At 39.2% G+C, this 21,594-nt stretch overlaps 1 protein-coding gene across 8 annotated transcripts in view; it reads left to right on the forward strand.

The window, feature by feature from the left end:
* The window catches only part of MAGI1 (membrane associated guanylate kinase, WW and PDZ domain containing 1), a 618,481-nt gene that overhangs the window by 234,207 nt on the left and 362,680 nt on the right, over positions 1-21,594 (forward strand). The window lies entirely within an intron of this gene.

The raw sequence follows: 21,594 nt of genomic DNA on the forward strand, positions 1-21,594 counted from the left end.
GCAGAAATGTGAATACTGTATAGGAAGCATCATTACTTACCTTGCATAGAAACAAGTTTGAGAAGGACAGAAAATCTGAAACTGTCAACCCATGTTGAAGATTGTTCATTGACTTGCTTACGAAAAAAAAATGAATTGATTCCATAGGGAAGGAACCACTGGCATTCCTGAGACAGTGATTAAATTCTCTACAAAATTAATTCTAAAAGGCTGTACAGCCTTGGTTAAGTGTTTCTAAAGGCCAGTCTCACAGCTTCTCCAGGCAGCATTTTAAGGCAACATATGATGAAGGAAAGGCACTAGATGTTAGTGGATTTGGGGTTAGGCTATCCTGAGCTTGATTCCTAACTCTTCCAACTCTCTAGCTGAATGACTTTGGGTAAATTACTTAAATACTTTAAAATTCAGTTTTCTTTATTATGTAAAACAGAGTTAATAATATACACTTTCTAAGGTTGTTAAGAGCACTAATGAGACCCTTGTGCTTAATGGCACTCAAATATTAGAACATTTATAGTTGTCACCACCACAATCAATTGTTGAGAGAGGACCAAATACTTGGCACTAAATAAAGATCAAGCCCCCTAATAGCAATCTTGTTATAGGTTGGGTAGCCTTTCCCTTTGGTATCAGCCCATTCCCAACACCAGCGCTCTAAATGGGATTCATCCTGTTTGCCAGAGATTTTCATTCTACAGGAGTTGATTTCGTATATTATACTTTTAAAATAGAACAGGTAAGTCAGATGATGTTAGTCAGATAATGTTAATTATTAAATTCTTTAGGACTGATGACACCACGATGAGGGCCATCCATTGACCTCCATAATGGAAAATATGCACTGCGACTCAAGGGACACGGCCCCTAACGAAAACCAATCTCACTGTTTGGTTGACTTAATTTAGTTCCTATAATTTCTTTGATGATTGAGTATCCATTTTTCTGCCATATTCTTGGCTCAGTGTTGAAACCTCAAGGAAATAGTACATAGTCTGTTGCCATGGCACTTTGAGCCAAGTGAAAAAGACATGAAAACGGACAAAATAAGAGGTGCTGTTTTTATTATTTATTTATTTGGCTGCGCCATGCTGCATGCAGGATCTTAGTTCCCCGACCAGGGATCGAACCCATGCCCCCTTCAGTGGAAGTGTGGAGTCTTAACCACTGGACCTCCAGGGAAGTCCCAAGAGGTGCTGTTTTTAAATGTCTGGAAGAAATCAGCAGGCCCCAGGCATGCACCGAATCTGTGTATGCATAGCTACGCTTATCCTAGAAACAAATGAATTTCTGAAATTCCATTCAAAAAGTCATGTTAATTGAAAATATTTTTTTTCTCACCATATCTTAAAGAGGATTTTTTTAAAAAAGGGAACTTGATTTATGGTAGATGTCTGCTTTCTGCAAACTATAGGGCTTTTGATGAATTTTTCCTCTAAGCGTTTTGTCAGGTTAGGTGATCTTTCCATAAGGCCTCAGTTGTCAGGACTTCTTTAAAACTTTAGGGTAAATTGAACTTTGATTTAGAGTAAATAAAACTGATATTTCCTTTCTTTTAAAATGATTGTTGTTTTGAAAACATAGTAAAGGTAGTAAAATGGAATATCAGCAACTATTGAAATGGCAGAGCTGGATGTTCAGGCTTTTCTTCCCATTTTGAGGGAGGGGGAGAAGCAGAGAGAGAATGAATCACAACAGTAAGTAATGCTATACTGGCTTATACTGAATGTTTACCTGAGAATCTCTTGATAATTCAGTATCATACCATTTTGACATCTCCGTCCTTTCTTTGGTGGAAGCAGGGTAGGGGGGCTAGAAATTCCACTAACTGTATTAAGTATTGGTTGGCCAAAAAGTTTGTTTGGGTTTTTCTTACAGAAAAACCCCAGATAACCTTTCTGGCCAACCCAAATTTTCATGTTCATTATAAAAGGAAAGAAAACTATTTTAATACCCAACTATAAACTTTGTTAACAATCAACATTTTTTTTTTCTTTTTGAAAAAGTGTGTGTGTGTATATAATAAAATACTGAATATGCATACATTCCCAACAAGGAGATTGTGTTGTTTTGTAACCATTAGTGTAGGGTCCTGCTTAAGAACAATCAGATAGCCTGGATTGGACCCCTAGCTCTTGCACTTGGTAGTCATGTGATTGGGTGAGTTGCTTTGTTTCTCTGTGCCTCAGTTTTCTGGGGTGGTTGTGAGGACTAAATGAGCTAATATATGAGAAGTGCCTGACAGTTAGTGAGTACTATATAAATGTTGCCATCATCCCCTCACTTAGCTCTGTGTTTTCGTTTGTAATGACTGCATATATTACATTGTATGGCTTTACCATAATTTATTGAACCAGCCCTACTTTGGTGAATAGAGGTTGTTTTCATTTTTTGGTTCCAAATTATGTTGCAATGAATATCCTTGTATGTGCACTTACGCCTGCATTTAGATCACGTCCTGGAGGTGGTAGAGTGATGCATACATGAATACCATATAGAGAATGCTGCTCTGTATCTTTTTCTAAGTGCAGACCAGACTTTAAATCTTGTCTCAAGCCACTTACTAGTTGTGTGACTGTAGGTGAGATACTTAGCCTCTCAGCACCTCAGTTTCCTCTTTGGTAAAATGGGTGGAACCAGTAGTACCTACTTCAATGGTGGTTACAAGGATTACGTGAGAAAAGCATGTGAAGCACTTAGGGGGAGTGGCTGACCCATAATAAACACACCAGACATGATGTAACCAAAGGAACAAGTAGGAACAGGATCATTATTGTTACTGATAGCATTCGTGCTTCCCCAGAGCCCTGTTTCATGGTTCTCCAGTACATGAATAAATGAGCAGTGAGAGGTTTGCTACTTTCTTGGGATTATTATAAAGTAGGATAATGATGGCGTCTTTTGGAGAGCTGTGCGTTTTTGCTTCTTTCCCCACCCCCCTCCTGCTCTCTGTACCTCACGTCCATCTGCTGTGCGGTAATGAGATTCGTAAGAGAGGCTAGTTTGGGGAGAATGAATAGGTGCTCCGAGAGTCATCTTTGCTGCAAAGATCTCTTTTCCATCATCAGAGAGGTCTGCAAACAACTGTACATAATTTCTGATTTGGAGAAGAGAGATGGATTTTCAAGGAGGTGCCGATGGGAACCCCTTCCCAGGACATGTTTGTGGTTTTTGTTGGAGAGGGAGAAGTAGAACCAGTTGAGCTGTGATTATTCATGGTTTGCCTGCCTGAAAGGACCTGGGCTTTGGAAGTGATTTTTACCTGTTGAAATGCAATCGTTCTGAGTATTATGAGTGCTGCATACAGGAGAGTGAGTTGCCGGAATGAAAATGGGAAGCAGTTCCCACCACTGCCCTGTTGACCTCCTGAAACTTTCCGGGTTCATATCACCATCTGCTCTAGTGAGGCTTGATTCCTGAAGGGTTAACAGTCCTGGCTTTGTGTCCATCGAGTCTGGAAAATGCAGCTCTTTGTCCTGTCAAGACCACTTTTCATTTCTTGTAGCACCTGACTTGTTTTCACAAACACTTGGAAGCCCAGCAGTCCTCCCCTTGGAGGGGAGATAAAACGGGTCACATTCCCTACCAAGTGGTCCTGAGAGGCAAGCCCCATCAGTTTCACCTGCAGCCATCTCGGGTATCTGTTTTCCGTGATTGCCACAGAGTTGTGCATTCCAGACTCATTCTCGGCTGGTTACGGGGAGCAGGCTGGCTGACAGAATAAAGACTTCTTTTGCGGCATTGTCCATTCAGTTGGTGGCTTGTGTGAAGCAAAATGGTTCTCTCCTCTTAAACTCTCTGCCTTTGCCACTGTACAAAAGAGACAGACATAAAAGCGTTTGGAGAGGTTAGGAATGAAACCTCATGTAATTACTATAGGAAATGGCTTAACAATGTTGGGATTTGGTATTTTGCTGTAGTTCTGTAGAGTCCTTACTTGACAAGACTACTCCTAGGACTATTGGAAATGATTGATTCTTCCTAGACATTTCTAACGGTGTTCTTAAATTGACTCCATTTGCCTTCTCTGGCTGTGTCGGTGTCTCCAGTTACAATCTCGCATTGAATAATTATTCCTCTGAATTTGGTTGCTGATCAGATGGTGAAGTTGTATGGCTTTATGATGCCTGAAAGCTGGTTTTCCCGAAAAATCCTATCTTTTGCCTTCTACATCTCAGGGACACTCTGGAAATTGGACATGCCTGGTGAGAGTCAAGATTGAGGGTTTAAAATAACATACGTTATTTTGCTGCATCTGTCATGTGAAAAGGCTCCATCCTTTCCTTCTTCAATATCTGCCTTTGTCAGGGATCCCGAATTCTGTCTTTAGGTCATCTGTCTATATACACTAAATATGTTTAAAATGACAAACAAGCTCACTGTACTCAAAGAAAATTTCCCACCTTCCTCCATCCCTTATTTTAAAGAAGTGTTTCCAAGAAGCTTCCTTCTGACAGACCAGCTCAGGCATGAAGTTTCTTTTCCTGGTTTTGAGGTAAAGCTCATATGTTGAGATTTTAGGTCTATGAGAAATTTCTCACCCTCCCTCTCTTTCACTGATCCTCTGTTATAAGACAACGTTGTCAGGTAGCTAAGGATGTAAGCTCTGAAGCTTGATAGCCTGGGCTCACATTTCAGCTCTGCTACTTCCTAGCTGTGTGACCTTGGGCAAGTTTCTTAACCTCTCTGGTGGCCAGTGTCTTCCTTTTCAATGCGGATAATGATAGTAACTACCTCATAGTACAGTGTCTGGCACATAGTAAATAATCATTAAATGTTAGCAATTATTAATCAGCAGACATTTGTTGTGAGCCTGCTGTGAACTTGGCGTTACGGATGATGATGGTGTTGATGACGATCATGGTGATGATAGCAAAAAGCAACATCAGTAGTGATGGTTAACATTTATTCTACATGTACAATGTGCTAGACCCTGTGTTAAGAGTTTGACATACATTGTATCATAAGAATCTCAAAACAGTTCTATGAGGGGGAAGTACTGTTGTAGTGTCCAGCTTTGCCAAGGAAACTGAATGTTAACAGTGTTATGTAACTTTCTACTGGTCAGTGCTAGAAAGTGGTAGAGCCAGGATTTGAACCTGGGCTGTCTGATTTGAATCGGGCTTGAGTTTTAATTTCAGTGCCACATCAGTCACATTAAAATGAGCTCCATTTTGAGTCTGTTTGACCTATCCCTTTAAACAAGGAGATTAGACTCAAATTAGTTTTACTGGGCAAAGATATTTACAGTAGATGCTGTTCGTGGTGGCTTTCCTCTCCCACCGTTGGGTCGTTTGCTCAAATATTATTCTGCTCTAATTACACCCTTGGCCTGGGATCCCAGTTAACACAAATAACAACAGCAGCTGCTTGTTCTTCTGAGAGGTCGTCTTGTGCCAAGTACAGACTAAGGAGCATTATTTCAATTACTCCTTACAACATAAGCCCATTTTACAGGCAAGGAAACTGAGACTTGGACAGGTTTATAACGTCTGTCAGTGTTTGGTGTTGATGAGGATGGTTACAGTTTTAGCAGCTCAGTTCCGTATTTACAAAACTATCCCGGAAGAGAGCATCATCGTAGTGGGAGGAAGAACAGCACAATTAGGGACAGGATTCAGTTCCCTGCTCTCCTGTGCACCCATTGGGAAAATCCAGACAAATTGCTTTATTTCCCTCAAGCCCAGTTTCCTTCTCTTCCCAATGAGCATGATGCTTCTCCTTTCTGGGGCTGTGGGAAGGCATATGTAGCTGTGAGGTAATGTATAAGAAAGCTCGCAAGTGTTAGATGGATTTAAAATGTGAATTCGGCTAACATTCACAAACATACGTGTTCATCGAGTGTCTTTTTTTTTTTTTCTTTTTTTTTTTTTTTTTTTTGGCTGCGTCAGGTCTTTAGTTGTGGCACGCAGGCTCTTCATTATGGTGCGCGGGCTTAGTTGCTCCGCAGCATGCAGGATCTTAGTTCCCTGACCAGGGATCGAACCTGCGTCTCCTGCATTGCAGGATGGATTCTTTACCACTGGACCACGAGGGAAGTCCCGAGCGTCTTATTTCTTAAAAGTGGGAAATAAGTAAACATTTGCCTATTTGTCAGACTTCTTGGAGGGATATGTTAGAGTTAATGAAGAGTTTTGAGTCATAAAGTTTATTACCTGCTGAGAAACAGTGGTCTCAATGAGTGAAGGCAACAAAAATGCTATCATTGATTTCTCTAGGACAGGGTTTCCCAAGCTTGACACGATAGACATTTTAGTCTGGACGCCCCCGGTTGTGGGACGTCTGTGCATTGTGAGATGTTTAGTGACATCCCTTGCCCTCTACCCCTTCCCTGCTAGTGGCATTCCTCTAGTTGTGAAAACAAAAAATGTCTTCAGATATTGCCATACATCCCTTGGGGCAGGAGGAGGAGCGATGTCACCCCCAGTTGCGAACCATTGCTCTGAAATTATATATTGGAAACTAATTCACTTAAAATAAATATACTACAGGCTGGGTAAAGTGTGACACTGAGTCCCTGTGGACAGTTTGCAAAATCTGGTCCACTCTGGATAGAGAGGAATTTTCCCAGGTATTTCAAGAGTGCCTTTCTTGGGTACGAGCTCCATGTGATTAAAAGAAAAAAGCAGTGAGACAGACTGGCTGTCCAATATTTGGAAAGTTTTGAATATAATAAAATCAGTATCAGGAAGATCTTTAAAGATGACGAATAACCTTTCTTTCCCTCCCTTCCCTTGGTTTTGTTATGTTAGTCTTATTCTGCCCGCACCTCCCCCCAACCCCGCCATGGTCTGCTTTGTTTTCTTCACATGGGAAGGTGATTCGTTTAGCCATGTCTTTTTTTCTTTTTTCTTAGTTTTCCTTTTGTCCTTTTTGGCGAGTCTCTGAGAGACTCAACTAGGACTGGGAGGTTTATCTCCTGGAGAGTCAGTAGCTCTTGAAATCAGCAAGTGTCCTTTTTCGGGGTTAGAACCACTTAATTAGGCTCTAGGATTTCAGCTGCCTTCGAGCTGTGTGTATGAAAGGTGCTGAGACATCACAGAAATGGGCCTCTCATGTTAGCTCTTCCTGAGAGAAGTTTCTGGCAAGAGAAGAAATGCTCTTCAGTATCTCCCTGGAGCAGAATGTCTGTCTGTGTTTTTCAGAGGAAATTAGGTGATTCATTTAGTTAAAATTCAAGTGTGTCTTACTTTGTATATCAAAAGATGAAAATCTCAACTTTTAAACAAGAGAAAGCAGAAATGAATATTTTTTTCTTTTCTTTCCTCTTTTTAATTTTTAAAAGAATTCATTTTAGAGTTCCATTTTAATGGATCAAGTGGCAGAGAAACCTAAGACTGCAGTTGTTATTTGCCCCTGCATAATGTGAGACACTTCTGAGAAGATGGTTTAAGTCATTAAGAGGGTATGGTTTTATTTATAGAAATTTAATTTATAGTATATTAAAAAAACAACCGGTTATATAGCTACAGTGGAGTTTCTTTGTTTTCATGTTTCAGAAAATCTCTTTTCTGTAAACGCCCTCTAAAATGGTTATAAATCAGTGCTTATTGTGAGCTCAAACACAGTGAGGATGGAAAGCGTCTACATAGACAATCAAATGTATTTTTTTCTCCAAATTTCTGGTAAAAAATAGCAAATGGAAATCTCCATAATTTGAGAAGGGCTTTTAAATGAGTTTATAAACTTTACATTCAAAACTGTAACAACCCAAATCTATGATACGTTATGAGATTCTGAAGTATATCTTCTTAAGTGTCTGAAATAGAATTATTTCATTATGGTTTTAGAGTTACCTTCTTGAACTGAAAAGCTTTCAAACTTGGCCTTCTATGTACAGGTTCAGATATAAGTTCCAAAGGAATTCTATTTTTCATCAAGGGTAGGTAACAGAATTAAGTAGGTAGTAGTTAAGTATTTGTTACGATAGTTTATTTGTGGGCATTATTTTGTTTTAGTTAAGACTGAAGTGTCTACCATATAGTTTTCATTTTAGCTCTGAGTACTCTGCATTGATGATAAGAATGTCTACCATTGAACTCAGGATGTGTCACTTGGGAATATGACCATATTTTTTCATACATGTAGTTTACAGGAAGAGACTGCCACCATACTTCACTTTGGAGCATGTACAGTGGGCAAAGAGCATATCTCAGGATGTCCAGATACTTATGAAAGGCTTGTTGCTATAGAGACCTCTGTGGATAGCAGGTGCCGGAAGCTGGCATACACACGTCATGTTTATAACGCTATACTCATGCTGTCTGGTCCTAGAGCAGTGTAGCATTTAAAGAAGCATGGTCCCAACAAGAATTTTGATCTTCACTCATGTTTTTACGAGATATTGAAGGTGGTCCAAAATTACTGACTACTTGACAGCTCTCACTGAAATTTTCTGGCTTCTCTTTTCTCTAGCTCCTAAGTGTGTGAGGACTTTGCTGTCATTTACACCATCATGTACCACCATTCATTTCCTTAGCTGTGCTGCACAGAAATGTGTACAATTTCTTCTCAACAGGTCCTGTTCCTCCAGTGGAAGGCAGCCTCCATTTTAACTCTGGTGTGGAAAACTATATCACTTTGTCCCTTTTCTTTTCAACCAATGGAGGTCAGGAAGGAAACTCGTTGGGAAAGAGAGAGGAAGAAATCCACGAACTCTCCCATATTAATGTTTTCATCACCTGCATATTGTGTAGTTGTTCCCAGATGTGGAATATCTTTGGAATCTTTCATTTTGAAAGTTGAAAGTATTTTAAAGATTTAAGGGGAGAGCTTTTTCACAAGTGGAGGAGGGATAAAGGTAACACTATATGAATTTGACATGGAAGAGATCAGAGATGATAGATTTTGAATTATCCAGGTTCAAAGATTATTCACTGTTTGTATTACAACATAATAATGCGTAAAGTTGCCTCCGGGGTAACAGTTTTCTGGAATTGGCACTATCTGAAATAAGTTGGCACAGGGTTAATGAGATTTTATTTTAATAATTATGGTAACTTTGAAGAATAGCTGTTGCCTTAATTTTTTTTCTAGGCTTGCTTGATTGGGGTAAGTTAATTTTATTATTCACATGAGAAAATATTAAAGCATTGCACTAACCTTCCTGTAGGCCATCAATATATATAGTCATATCCTTGGGTCTCATTTACATTTTTTAGAAGATATTCATTTTATATGCCTGTATGTAAATTTTTACTACCTCGTGCTGAATCCCAGCACAGACTGTGTGGAAGAAATTAATTCTAATACCGCCCACACTCTTTCCCTGCCTTCTCTACAACTCTGCGCAAAACAGTGATTTTTACTTCAAATAAACTCCCACATGCTTGTGCAAATGTGCCACTATCACAGACCACAGGTATAGGGCAAATAGTATGGGCTGCATCTGGTCAGAAGTGACCATGAACCCAGACAAGTCAATTAACTTTTCTAAGTCTTTTCTTTAATTGTCAAAAGGAGATAACTACCTTCTTGGGTGAATTGCTGTAAGCATTCATTGAGGGAATGTGTACATTGGTACAGCTACTATGGAAAACGTTACGGAGGTTCCTCAAAGAATTGGAAATAGAACTACCATAGGATCCAGCAATTTGAATATATCTGAAGGAAATGAAATCACTATCTCAAAGAGATGTCTGCACCCCCCATGTTCGTCACAGTATTATTTATAATAGCCAAGACACAGATGCAACCCAAGTTTCTATCAATGGATGAGTGGAAAAAGAAAATGTGGTGTACTAAGAGGGAAGTTTATAGCAATACAATCTTACCTCAAGAAACAAGAAACATCTCAAATAAACAACCTAACCATACACCTAAAGCAATTAGAGAAAGAAGAACAAAAAACACCCAAAGTTAGCAGCAGGAAAGAAATCGTAAAGATCAGATGAGAAATAAATGAAAAAGAAATGAAAGAAACAATAACAAAGATCATTAAAACTAAAAGCTGGTTCTTTGAGAAGATAAACAAAATTGATAAACCATTAGCCAGACTCATCAAGAAAAAAAGGGAGAAGACTCAAATCAACAGAATTAGAAATGAAAAAGGAGAAGTAACAACTGACACTGCAGAAATACATAGGATCGTAAGAGATTACTACAAGCAACTGTATGCCAATAAAATGGACAACCTGGAAGAAATGGACACATTCTTAGAAAAGCACAACCTTCCAAGACTGAACCAGGAAGAAATAGAAAATATAAACAGACCAGTCACAAGCACTGAAATTGAAACTGTGGTTAAAAATCTTCCAGCATACAAAAGCCCAGGACCAGATGGCTTCACAGGCGAATTCTATCAAACATTTAGAGAAGAGCTAACACCTATCCTTCTCAAAGTCTTCCAAAATATAGCAGAGGAAGGAACACTCCCAAACTCATTCTACGAGGCCACCATCACCCTGATACCAAAACCAGACAAAGATGTCACAAAAAAAGAAAACTACAGGCCAATATCACTGATGAACATAGATGCAAAAATCCTCAACAAAATACTAGCAAACAGAATCCAGCAGCACATTAAAAGGATCATCCACCATGATCAAGTGAGGTTTATCCCAGGCATGCAAGGATTCTTCAATATCTGAAAATCAATCAATGTGATATACCATATTAACAAACTGAAGGATAAAAATCATATGATCATCTCAATAGATGCAGAAAAAGCTTTTGACAAAATTCAACACCCATTTATGATAAAAATTCTCCAGAAAGTCGGCATAGAGGGAACCTACCTCAACATAATAAAGGCAATGTATGACAAACCCACAGCCAACATCGTTCTCAATGGTGAAAAACTGAAAGCATTTCCTCTAAGATCAGGAACAAGACAAGGTTGCCCACTCTCACTGTTATTATTCAACATAGTTTTGGAAGTTTTAGCCACAGCAATCAGAGAAGAAAAAGAAATAAAAGGAATCCAAATCAGAAAAGAAGACGTAAGACTGTCACTGTTTGAAGATGACATGATACTATACACAGAGAATCATAAAGATGCTACCAGAAAACTATTAGAGCTAATCAGTGAATTTGGTAAAGTAGCAGGATACAAAATTAATGCACAGAAATCTCTTGCATTCCTATACACTAATGATGAAAAATCTGAAAGAGAAATTAAGGAATCACTCCCATTTACCATTGCAAAAAAACAAAAAAAACAAAAACAAAAAAAACCACCTAGTAATAAGCCTACCTAAGGAGACAAAAGGCCTGTATGTAGAAAACTGTAAGACACTGATGAAAGAGATCAAAGACCATACAAACAGATGGAGAGATATACTATGTTCTTGGATCGGAAGAATCAACATTGTGAAAATGATTATACTACCCAAAGCAATCTACAGATTCAATGCAATCCCTATCAGACTACCAATGGCATTTTTCACAGAACTAGAACAAAAAATTTCACAATTTGTATAGAAACACAAAAGACTCCGAATAGCCAAAGCAGTCTTGAGAAAGAAAAATGGAGCTGGAGGAATCAGGCTCCCAGACTTTAGACTATGCTACAAAGCTACAGTAATCAAGACAGTATGGTACTGGCACAAAAACAGAAATATAGATCAATGGAACAGGATAGAAAGCCCAGAGATAAACCCACGCACATATGGTCACCTTATCTTTGATAAAGGAGGCAAGCATATACAGTGGAGAAAAGACAGCCTCTTCAATAAGTGGTGCTGGGAGAACTGGACAACTACATGTAAAAGAATGAAATTAGGACACTTCCTAACACCATACACAAAAGTAAAGTCAAAATGGATTAAAGACCTAAATGTACGGCCAGACCCTGTCAAACTCTTAGAGGAAAACCTAGGCAGAACCCTCTATGACATAAATCACAGCAAGATCCTTTTTGACCCACCTCCTAGAGAAATGGAAATAAAACCAAAAATAAACAAATGGGACCTAATGAAACTTAAAAGCTTTTGCACATCAAAGGAAACCATAGAAAAGACAAAAAGACAACCCTCAGAATGGGAGCAAATATTTGCAAATGAAGCAACTGACAAAGGATTAATCTCAAAAATATACAAGCAGCTCAGAATCAAAAAACAGACAACCCAATCCAAAAATGGGCAGAAGACCTAAATAGACATTTCTCCAAAGAAGATATACAGATTGCCAACAAACACGTGAAAGGATGCTCAACATCACTAATCATTAGAGAAATGCAGATCAAAACTACAATGAGGTATTACCTCACACTGGTCAGAATGGCCATCATCAAAAAATCTACAAACTATAAATGCTGGAGAGGATGTGGAGAAAAGGGAACCCTCTTGCACTGTTGGTGGGAATGTAAATTGATACAGCCACTATGGAGAACAGTATGGAGGTTCCTTAAAAAACTAAAAATAGAACTGCCATACGACCCAGCAGTCCCACTACTGGGCATATACCCTGAGAAAACCATAATTCAAAATGAGACATGCACCACAATATTCATTTCAGCTCTGTTTACAATAGTCAGGACATGGAAGCAACCTAAGTGTCCATCAACAGATGAGTGGATAAAGAGGATGTGACACATATATACAATGGAATATTACTCAGCCAGAAAAAGAAATGAAACTGAGTTATTTTTAGTGAGGTGAATGGACCTAGAGTCTGTCATACAGAGTGAAGTAAGTCAGAAAGAGAAAAACAAATACCGTATGCTAACACATATATATGGAATCTAAAAAAAAAAAAGGTTCTGAAGAACCTAGGGGCAGCACAGGAATAAATACGCAGATGTAGAGAATGGACTTGAGGAGACGGGGAGGGGGAAGGGTAAGCTGGGACGAAGTGAGAGAGTGGCATGGACATATATACACTACCAAATGCAAAATAGCTAGCTTGTGGGAGGCAGCTGCACAGCACAGGGAGATCAGCTCCGTGCTTTGTGACCACCTAGAGAGGTGGGATAGGGAGGGTGGGAGGGAGACGCAAGAGGGAGGGGATATGGGGATATATGTATACATATAGTTGATTCACTTTGTTATACAGCAGAAACTAACACAACATGGTAAAGCAATTATACTCCAATAAAGTTGTTTAAAAAAAAATGGTGTATGTATGTACAGTGAAATACTATTCAGCCATAAAAAGGAAGGAAATCCTGTAATTTGTGTCAGCAGGGATGGGCCTCCATGGTATAGAGAAAGACAAATACTCTGTGATCTCACTTAGACATGAGAACTCATAGAAGCAGAGTACAAATTGGTGTTTGTCATTGGCTGGTGGTAGGGGTGCGGGATATGGCTGAAAAAATTGAGATAATGTAAATACATTGTGTTTTGGGGTGTAAAATAGATGTTTAGCTGATCCTTCCCCCTACCCCTGTTTTTATGGAAGATACTCTCTTTTAAACATGGAGAGTAGCAGTCAACTGATATACTCCAAATGGGTTTAGCCTCCAAGATAATGTTCAAATTAGTTGACTAGGAATGTGCCATTTGTTCATCTGTAACTTGGCATATTTGGTTTCAAATAATGAGAATAAAGAATTTGAAACCTAGTGGGGCTTCTCCAAAGTTTTACTTCTTTTAGCTGCCTGGAACTAACGCTGCCTTTGGGGGGAAAACTGGTTTATGTAAAACTGTTTTCCTTAAGGTATTTCCTTTCACAATGGCCCTGCTAAAAAGGTAGACTCAACAGTAAAAAAAAGTACGTAATGAAATACAGCTAATAAAATGTTTGTTTTGGAAGCTTGTGAAATAACTTCCTTACTCTTGAAAAATGATGATGAGGCTAAAAATCTGAGGACTGAAAAACAAGTGAGTGAGCATCAAATGGGGTGAATATGTTTTCAGGTGCCCTGAATGTTAATGTCTTTAATAGGTGTTTTAAATAGTTAATTTCTTTTCATTTCATCACTAATTAGCTCTTTATTTTTTTCCTTCTTGCAGCTGTCACTTGAATAGGGATAGAAATTAATTTTTAATGTGCCGTTGTTTTTACATCAGATCCTGGCATATTTGCTTGATTTACCCTTTGTGGTAATGATCAAAATTCTGTCTCTCATTGATTAAGTAGGAAATATAAGTTTTGCTTTTATGCTTTAAAATGATTGGAAAAAATTACAGTTTTCTAGCAGGAGCCATCATGTGTTAGATTTCAAGTGAATAGAAAATGGGTTAGGAAGGAGAAGAAAGTTCTCTGTGAGGAACTTTTGAAAAACAAGGAGAAAGATTTTGTGTGATTATAGCTAATGTTGGGGGTAGACTAATTTACTTGATCTGTTTGATATTGTGTCCATTCAAAAATTGCTTGCATCCATGTGGTCAGCTAACAAGATTGTAGCTGAAGACAGGTTAAGATAATCAGATATCAAGGGTGGGGAAGATGACTTAGTATGATTCTTTGCTAAAATGGGACTAGGCAGGCCAAAGACAGAATGAGGGCCAAGGCCAAGAAGAAGGCTTGGAGGAGCCCAACTAAAGTTTGGTCAAGCAGGGAGTCTTTGTCAACACACAGGGACACACCAAGGCCTTGTCCTCAACCAAAAATAGATGCCTTCATGATACCATCCCCTTAGTAGCTTGGCTGTCCTGGGTGCTTAAGGATCATACCTCTGGAATTGCAGTTGTACCTTTGCAGATCATTTCTCAGATTTTGTTGAGAGCAACCATTTTGGATTAATTACGTAGTTCATTTTGACTTTAAGTTATGTTTATGTGATTGGTTACCGTTTGTAAAGCAGTTTCCTATTCGTTATTTCTTTTTTGCCTCACAAGAAAACTAAGTAGTCATTTCCTCATCTTAGATACAAAAATTGGAGCTTAAAGAGATGAAGTGACTTGCCTGACCTGATTTTTTTTTTTTTTAATAAATTTATTTATTTATTTATTTATTTTTGGCTGTGTTGAGTCTTCGTTTCTGTCTGAGGGCTTTCTCTAGTTGCGGCAAGTGGGGGCTACTCTTCATCGCGGTGCGCGGGCCTCTCACTATCACGGCCTCTCTTGTTGCGGAGCACAGGCTCCAGACGCGCAGGCTCAGTAGTTGTGGCTCACGGGCCCAGTTGCTCCGCGGCATGTGGGATCTTCCCAGACCAGGGCTCGAACCCGTGTCCCCTGCATTGGCAGGCAGATTTTCAACCACTGCGCCACCAGGGAAGGCCCCCTGACCTCATATTAAAGGATAGAACCTGAGTTCTGAATCCAGATCTTAGAGATACGTTTAAGTATCGTTAAAAAGCAGCTTTAAAGATAAATACCTTTAAAAATTTCTTCTATAAGGAATTCTGTATTTGTAAAAGACTGAATGAAACAAAAAAGGAAATTTTAAAAATTAGTTAGTGATCAGGTCTTTTTATTGTTATCTCTTTGGTGTCTCTTTCCTAAGGTCACTATTAAATGACACAATTGTCATCTTGTCCTCTTGGTAAGAAGTACTGTTAGTGTCTAGGAAGTGTTTTTTAGAAAGCAGCTTATCGGAACCGTGTAGAACAGCGCCCTTTTCTCCGAAGGTCAGTGTGACGTCATAATCTGAGATTGAAAAGAGACATGAAAGTAGACAAAGAGAGACACTGTTTGCTCTTTGAAGCTGACCCTCCACACAGTGAAACCTCTCTGGCCTGACTCTGATGCTGCAAACATCTCTCATTTCTCTTTTTCTCTCTGTTAATATCCTGTTGCCCAGCAGGGGGCAGGACAGTTTGTTTCTTTCTTTGTGAGAAGCTGCCAGCTGAAGGATCCTTACTTGTACTTCAGAGACTCTCAGGGCTAAGGGTAGAAATGTAATTGACACTCTTCTCTTCTGAATGAGGAACTAGTTATATCATTTTAATCAGATATTTCATCCAAACAGTTATAGCTTATACCCATCAGGCATTTGCTCTGTGCCAGGTATAGTAAATGTAAATGTACACAGTAAATGTATTAGCTGGGTCAGTCCTTTTAACAGATTTACATTATTTTTTATCCCCATTTTAAAGATGAAGAAAGTGAGGCTCTGAGAGGTTAAATAACTTGCCCACTGCATCTTTTTTTTTTTTTAAACTAGCATTGAGTCATTTTGGGGGGAGGTATAGTTGATCTACAGTATTACATGTTTCAGATGTACAATATAGTGATTCACAATTTTTAAAAGTTATACTCCATTTATACTTATTATAAAACATTGGCTACATTCCCTCTGCTGTACAATATATCCTGGTAGCTTATTTATTTATTTTATACATAGTAGTTTCTACCTCTTAATCCTCTACCCCTGTCTTGTCCCTCCCTCCTTCCTCTCCCCACTGGTAACCACTAGTTTGTTGTCTGTATCTGTGACTCTTTTTCTTTTTTGTTAGAGTCACTATTTCGTTCTGACTGCATCTCACATAAAGGAAGGTTCAAGAGATTTTTACAAGCTGCGTCTTCTTTGGTAACTCATTTCAATATCCAAAGATACCTCCTGTTGTAAAATTCTTTCTTCAGCTCCACAAATTCCAAGTATTACTTTATTTCTTGTGTTGATTGAGAACAGTTGAGTATGTAAAAGCCCTTCCTTCGAGGTCTACTTGCTTTCCCCTGGTGGCTTTCAAATTTCACTGTTTGTAAAAGTCCTTAGGGGAGCTTGTGGAAATTTCACATTCCTGTGACCCAAGGATTCCAGTGAAATGGATCTGAATTGGGGCCATGAAGTGTGCATTTTCCACAGATATCTCAAGTGAGAGACAGCTAGGCTGTCGTTTTGCCACATTTGGGGAAAGTCTAATCTACATAGCAAATTTTGAACTTAAGTCTGATTCTCAGAGTTGCTAATGACATTGAATAGGTTTCCCAACTGTGTATAAACCAGCATTTGTTAAATAAATCACAATTTAGAGGACCTGTGTTGTGAGTCTTTTATAAAATTTATGAGTTCATCCTCTTCATTCATTTCATTTGTTAATTTGATTGTTAATGCCAGATTTTGTCTTAGATGGAGATGCGTCTCTACATGAGAAGCAATATTAAAGATCCCTTTCTTACCTCTCTGGTTATAAATCCCAGTTTCTCATCACTTTTTTAAAATCCTATTTTCCCAACCCCTCTGTGACATGAGTACCTCCCTGATGAACTCCTTTTATCAATAGGCTCTCCAGATTTCTGTCCCCGTCTCCATCAGCATGCTTTGCAGAGTTACAGGATGCTTGCTTTATGGTCCCCAACCATCATTTTACTGATTACCCACTCATCTTGTTCTCGTGTTTGCCTGCGGGCTTCAGCCTTCTGATTTTAATTTGTGGCGTTTATCTAAGCTTCAGCAACGACTGGACCCCATCCTGCTCTGCCTGCCCTTCACCAGAGCCTTGCCCTCCAGGAGGCTGGATTTTCCTCATGTGTGCTGCAGCCTTCCCGACCCGTCTTCCATTGCATCGTTATTTTGACTTTAAATCCTCCCCCCAGGGTTATTAAGCAGGTGGAACGAGGATGCTCTGTCGGTATCACCTGGACCTTGCCTGCGGAGGCTCAAACAAAACATGTATTTTAAAATAAGGATTCCAGAAAATAGCTGGAGGCCTCTCCTTTGTTTGCTTGGCCCGCATTTGATTCTGTAATATCAGCTCTTCCTGAATATAACTTTCAACCTCACTCACATAATAGATGATTAGCCCACAGCACAGTTTAACAGCTGATTTTGGTCACGTTTTACATAGAACAGAATCAAATTCATCTTTATTTGTCCTGATGTTCAGTTATAAGGAGAGCTCCAATAATAGTCTTAACAACCGCTATTACTAATCACATTTATCAGGCACTTCCAGGCATTGGGTTTTCTTTCATCTTCATCACCACCTCTGCTAGGGTTTGCTGGCTGCCACTGACTGCCTTCCACTCCTGTGTGACCAAGTCTTAGACACCCATTAGCTCTTCCACTAGAGAGAACTGGCTATCTGTGCTGTGTTTCCTATCTTTAATTCTGTGCATCTTGTCACTCCCAGAGTCCCATCAGTGCTATTCCAAAATATCTCTGAAGCGATCTTCTCTCAAGCTGCTGCTGGCCGGCCTAGTTGAGGCTGCCATCACGACCACAGTCATCACTCCTCTGTCTTCTCCAGCCTCTGGTTTAGCCCCCTTTCTCAGGGCTGCTTTGAGATCCTGAGTTGCTTCTGCCTTTTTGCACATGTGTTCCCCCCAGTGTCAACACTGTTGTGCCTTTCATCCCTTATTCCTAGCCTGGCCAAATACTACTTGTCAACCAGGCGTCAGGTTTGACAACATCTCCTCCAGGAAGCATTTATCTTGTCGGACAGCTTTCTTCAGAGCCACGCCTTCGTTCTAGTTACCATCTTCTCTCATCCTGGTTGCCTAACACTCTGCTCACAGGTGTCTCTGTCCATCTCCTTCAGCAGCTTCAATTCTGCTTTCTCATAGGTCAGTGGCTCTCAAACCTTTTGATCTCAGCACTCTTTATCTCCCCCCCAGCTTTCTTGTTTAAAGTATAATTGATTTACAATATTAGTTTCAGGGGTACAACATAGTGATTCAAATGTTTATAGATTATACTCCATTTATTGTTATGATAAAATACTGGCTCCATTCCCTGTGCTGTACAATATGTCCTTGTTGCTTATCTTTTTTTTTTTTTTTTTTTGGCTGCATTGGATCTTCGTTACTGTGTGCGGGCTTTTCTCTAGTTGCGTCGAGCGGGGGCTACTCTTCGTTGCGGTGCGCGGGCTTCTCATTGCGGTGGCTTCTGCTGTTGTGGAGCATGGGCTGTAGGTGCGCGGGCTTCAGTAGTTGTGGCTCGCGGGCTCTAGAGTGCAGGCTCAATAGTTTCGGCGCATGGGCTTAGTAAGCTCAGTAGTTGCTCTGTGGCATGTGGGATCTTCCCGGACCAGGGATTGAACCCGTGTCTCCTGCATTGGCAGGCGGATTCTTAACCACTGCACCACCAGGGAAGTCCCAGTCCTTGTTGCTTATCTATTTTATGCATAATAGTTTCTACCTGTAAGTCCTCTACCCCTGTCTTGCCCCTTCCCCCTTTCCTCTCCCCACTGGTAACCTCCAGTTTGTTTTCTGTATCTGTGAGTCTGTTTCTCTTTTGTTATATTCACTAGTTTGTTTTATTTTTAAGATTCTGCATGTAAGTGATAACATACAGTAATTGTCTTTCTCTGACTTACTTCACTGAGCATAATATCCTCTAGGTCCATCCACGTTGTTGCAAATGGTGAAATTTCATTTTTTTAATGGCTGAGTAATATTCTATAGAATGTGTGTACATGTGTGTATATGTGTGTGTGTAACATCTTCTTTATCTGTTCATCTGTTGATGAAAACTTAGGTTGTTTCCGTATCTTGGCTATTGTAAATAATGCTGCTGTGAACATTAGGGTTCACGTATATTTCCAAATTAGTGTTTTTGTTTTCTTTAGATATATACCCAGCAGTGGAATTACTGGATCACATGGTAGTTCTGTTTTTAGTTTTTTGAAGAACCTCGGTACTGTTCTCCATAGTGGCTGCACCAATTTCCATTCCCACCAACAGTGCACAGGGGTTCCCTTTTCTCCACACCCTCTCCAGCATTTGTTATTTGTGGTCTTTTGATGATAGTCATTCTGATAGGTGTGAGCTGATATCTCTTTGTAGTTTTGATCTGCATTTCTCTGATGATTAATGGTGTTGAGCATCTTTTCATATGCCTGTTGGCCATCTGTATGTCTTCTTTGGAAAAATGAATATTTAGGTCTTCTGTCCATTTTTTAATCAGGTTGTTTGTCTTTTTGATATTGAGTTGTATGAGCTGTTTATATATTTTGAATATTAACTCCTTATCGGTCATATCATTTGCAAATGTTTTCTCCCATTCCTTAGGTTGTCTTTTTGTTTTGCCTGTGACGTCCTTTGCTGTGCCAAAGCTTTTAAGTTTAATTAGGTCCCATTTGTTTATTTTCATTTTTGTTTCCTTTGCCTTAGGAGACAGATTTTTTAAAAAATTGCTACAATTTATGTCAAAGAGTGTTTGTTCTGCCTATGTTTTTCTTGTAGGAGTTTTATGACTTCCAGTATTACATTTAGGTCTTTTATCCATTTTGAGTTTATTTTTGTATATGGTGTAAGTCTCTCTCTTTTCAGTAGACTTCAGTTTTTAAGAGCAGCTTTGGGTTTACAGAAAAATTGCACAGAAAATATATACAGTTCCCAATATCCTTTTCCCCTTCACCCATAGTTTCTCTTATTAATAACCTCATGTGTTGTATATTTTTGTTACCATTGATGAACCAGTATCAATATATTATTTAATTGAAGTCCATAGTTTACTCCTTTCAACTCATAAATATATTTGCGAATGCAAAAAATGCCTTGTTTCTTATGTAGTCACCTTTATAGAAGTTGAAACTGAGAAATTAAAAAAATATAACATTCCTTTATATTTTTGCCAATCTCTTTCTGGTGTGATTTAATAGAAGACAGTTGGTGTCTCATAATTGCTTCTGCCTTCATTGTGTTGTGATGCCACTAGTCAGATAGCCTCTGGAAAACACTGCTGCACACTTGTGAAAAAAGTGAGTGTAAAGGGCATAAACGTTAGTATTATTAGGAAATGGGTTTGAGCTTATAGATCCTCTGAAGGGATCTTAGGAATTCTCATGGGTCCCCTGATCACACTTTGAGAACCACTTGCATCCACCTAAATGATGCTTCCTTTAAGTCCTGTTAATTCTTTAGGTCTCAGTTTAGATGTGTGTCATCAAAGAGGCCTTCTCTCACCTCATACTGCATCTCTGTGTTCTACCATTCCATCACACACACTTATATTAGAACATCTGTATTTGCTACTGGACTATAAGGTCCCTGAGGGCAGGGACTGGGGCTTTTGTTCACTGTTGTGTATTCCTAACACACATGTTCTGGTTATACTTACTGCACCAATGATTGACTAGGCAGAAGGAGTAAGAGCGAATACAGTGATTTTTTAGGAATTTACTAGTAAAGAGGGAAGAGGCTTGAACATCGTTTATTTCTCCATTAGCATCCAAAGTCCTTGATTGCTGGTATCATGCTTTTTCTCTGTGGATCATCAGTGGACATAGTTTGTGTTCAATAAATGTTGTGCTGAGTGAATGGATGGATATTCAACTAGTGAATGGGTGAATTCAGGGGTTAGATGGGATTTCGAGTGCGAGTGGAGGGTTCATTTGATGATGTGATTATCGTGTCCTGGAAATGACTAATTGCCCTGTTAATACTTGCTGCCAACTCTGAGTTATGTTTGATGCAGTCGTTTCATATATTTGTGTTAGGAACACTTATCAAATATACCTCGTAGATGGGAATGTTTCCATCAAAACAATCTTGAATTTGTGGGAACAATGTGCTTTAAATTAAGATTTCAGTATCCCCTTGTCATTGCCAGCCTTCCATGAGAAGAAAAATAATTGATTAAACATGTGGCTTAAACGACTAAGAAAGACATACAGTTATACCAATTGAATTTTAATATGTGTTATGTGTTTATGTTTTTCAGGTAAGGAATTATATTTCGTTCTGCCTGGTTTCCTAAGGAACCTGACAGGTGCCGTCTTCTTGTGTTCGTTTGTAACCTGCCAAATCATGCGAAATACACTCGCCTACAAAACTAGGGCTTCAGTTGTAAGTAATATGCTCTGTGCTTTTGTCAGTGGAGTGGGTC

The sequence above is a fragment of the Eschrichtius robustus genome, chromosome 12 (assembly GCF_028021215.1).
Source record: "Eschrichtius robustus isolate mEscRob2 chromosome 12, mEscRob2.pri, whole genome shotgun sequence".
Taxonomy (NCBI): domain Eukaryota; kingdom Metazoa; phylum Chordata; class Mammalia; order Artiodactyla; family Eschrichtiidae; genus Eschrichtius; species Eschrichtius robustus.